The 2,500-nt window shown below is 78.1% G+C and overlaps 1 non-coding gene across 1 annotated transcript; it reads left to right on the forward strand.

Annotated features, from left to right (window-relative positions):
- Positions 1 to 2,194: 2,194 nt before the first annotated feature.
- Positions 2,195 to 2,347, forward strand: LOC142028018 (5.8S ribosomal RNA). The gene has a single exon (XR_012649357.1). It is a non-coding gene; the product is annotated as a 5.8S ribosomal RNA (ribosomal RNA).
- The last annotated feature ends 153 nt before the right edge of the window (positions 2,348 to 2,500 follow it).

A 2,500-nucleotide genomic window follows, 5' to 3' on the forward strand; every position in this document is an offset into this window, starting at 1 on the left:
CGGGCGCTGGCCCGCCTTCGCTACCGCCGACTCCGTCGCTTCTCTCCTACGCGCGCGCGCGCGTTGCCCGGACGGCTGGGGCCGCCGCGTCCCCGCCGTCACCCCGCTTCTCGCCTCCGCTGGCGCCCGCCGCCGGCCGGCGCCCTTCTCCGGGGACCGGCCCCGCCTCGCCCGACGGCGGTCCGCTGCCGGGGAGGTTTTGGGGCGCGGCCCTCGGGGCCAAGAGGGGCGCCCCCGGTCAGAGCGCGGGCGGCAGTGCGCGGGAAGGGGGGACGCCGGCGCGGGGTGTGACGAGCCCCGCCGGCCGAGCCCGCTCGGGCAAGGAGGAAGAAGCGGCGAGCGGCGGTGAGGACGGGGCAGCAGGGCGCGAGCGGCGCGAGAGGAGAGGGTCCTCCGGGGTCGCGGGAGGCGTCTCCCGCGGCCCTGCCCGCACCTTGTCGGGCTGCTGCGAAGCAGCCCGGCCGGCCGCGCAGGGGAAAGGCCTCCGGGCATTCCGGGCGGGTGCGTGGCGCCGGGTGGGGCGGCGGCGGCCGTTCCCCCCCGCACCTCTCCCCACGAGGGAGCCGGGGCGGGGGGGGCGCTCTGCCGCCGCCGCCTCCTCTGGTGGGCGAGGCCCCCGCCGGGCTGTGTCCCGCGCCAGCGGGCGGCCCGAGCCACGGCTCTCCTCCCGGGCGCAGCGCCGGGCTACTGAGGGAAACCCCGGGCCCCGGGAAGGAGGACGTGGTGGTGGCGGTGGATGTCGGGCGCGCCCCCGCGGGCGGACGCTCCCCCGAGGGCGGCAGCGGGGGAGGCACCCCCGCGGGGCCTTCAGGTCGTTTCCCTCACCCCAGGGCCAGGTACCTAGCGTCCGCGCCTCCGCGGCCCTCCCTCGGCGAGCCCGGGGGTCGAAGGCCGTGGAGCCGGGCGGAGGTTTAAAGACGCGGGCGGCTCGATGCGACCCGGGGGGGCGGCCGGGCGGCGGTGCCTTAAAGGGGCCGGGAGTTCCTCCCACGAAGGCCCTGGTGGGCTGCCGCCCGTGCTCATCCCGCGGGCAGCCGTGCCGGGGAGGGGTCCCGCTGCCCCCTCCTCTCCGCGGTCCGGTCTCGGTGGAGACCGCGGTGCGGTCGGCCGTAGCCGGCCTGCCTGCCTCGAAACGGGCGGCCCCGGCGTGAGCGCGGGCTCACTGCCCGGGGTGGCGGGTCCCCGCGGTGGGGGCTCGCTGGGCGGCTGCCGGGCCGCCGCGACTCCGTCGCAGCGCTGCGCCGCGCTGCGCTCCGTTCCCCCCCTCGCCCTGGCGAGCGCTCGGCGGTCTCCCGCCACTGGCTGCTGGCAAGGGCGGCACCCCGGCTGAGCGGCGGCGGCGCCGCTCGGCCTGTCGGTCGGCCGGAGGGCGCCCGGTGCCGGCCGCGGCTGTCCCGTCCCGGGCCCTGCCCGCCGCTTCCCCGTCGCGCTTCCCGGCCGCGCCGGGCAGGTGGGCGGGGGCGGGCGGGGGCACCCCACGCGCGGTCTCCGCGTGGAAACGGGGAGAGCGGGCGCTGTCCCCGGCTTAGCGCCGTCCGCCTTCCACCTGGGGCGTGCCCGTGGAAGGGGCCGAGGCGAGAAGCGGTGGCGGTGGTTCCGGGAGGGCAGCCGCTCTGGTGCGGCAGCGGGTGCCGTCCGGCAGGCCGCGGGCGGTGCGTCGCCGGCTCTGGCGGTTGCCGCCTCTTGGAGCCGCTGGCGTGGCCGCGGAGTTGCCGTCGGGACGAGCCCGGGGGAGCTGGCTGTCGTAGCGCGGCGCAGCCGGCACGGAGGCGTGTGCGGGGCCGGTGGGGCTCCCCGCTGCTGCCCCGCAGCAGCAGCAGCCGTGTCGTCCGGAGCGTGGTGGGCAGGCCGCGCGCGGTCGGGTGCATCGCTGCCTCTGCCCAGAGGCCGGGCCGAGCCCGTGCGCCTGGGCCGCCTCCGATGCGAGCAAGGCATTTCCCAGGCCGGTCGGGAGCGCGGGCTCCCCAGCCTCGCCGCTCGGAGTTTTCCGTTCCTTTCCCCCCCCCCCTTTCTCTGTGTGTGCTCGTACGGTCAGCAGAGGCGCGGCTTCTCCGTCGTGCTGCGCCGTGCCCCCTCCGCGCGTGCGGAGGGGGGTGGGCGGGCGGGCGGTGGGCCATCCTCCGGAGGGGCCGCTCGCCTGTGGCGAAGCGGTCCTGGCCCCCTCGCGCGTGCGGGGCGGTGCCGAAAGCCAGACAACTCTTAGCGGTGGATCACTCGGCTCGTGCGTCGATGAAGAACGCAGCTAGCTGCGAGAATTAATGTGAATTGCAGGACACATTGATCATCGACACTTCGAACGCACTTGCGGCCCCGGGTTCCTCCCGGGGCTACGCCTGTCTGAGCGTCGCTTGACGATCAATCGCCCGTCTGTGCCGCCGCCCCTCGCCTCGCGGCGGGGCGGTGGTCGCAGCGGCGCGGCTGGGGCGCCTCGCAGGCCCGCGCGCGCGCGGCCCCGGGCCCGGGGAGTCGTTCCCCGCAGCCCGGCGGCGGCCGCTGCCAA

Source organism: Buteo buteo, unplaced genomic scaffold, assembly GCF_964188355.1.
Source record: "Buteo buteo unplaced genomic scaffold, bButBut1.hap1.1 HAP1_SCAFFOLD_107, whole genome shotgun sequence".
In the NCBI taxonomy this organism is placed as follows: Eukaryota; Metazoa; Chordata; class Aves; order Accipitriformes; family Accipitridae; genus Buteo; species Buteo buteo.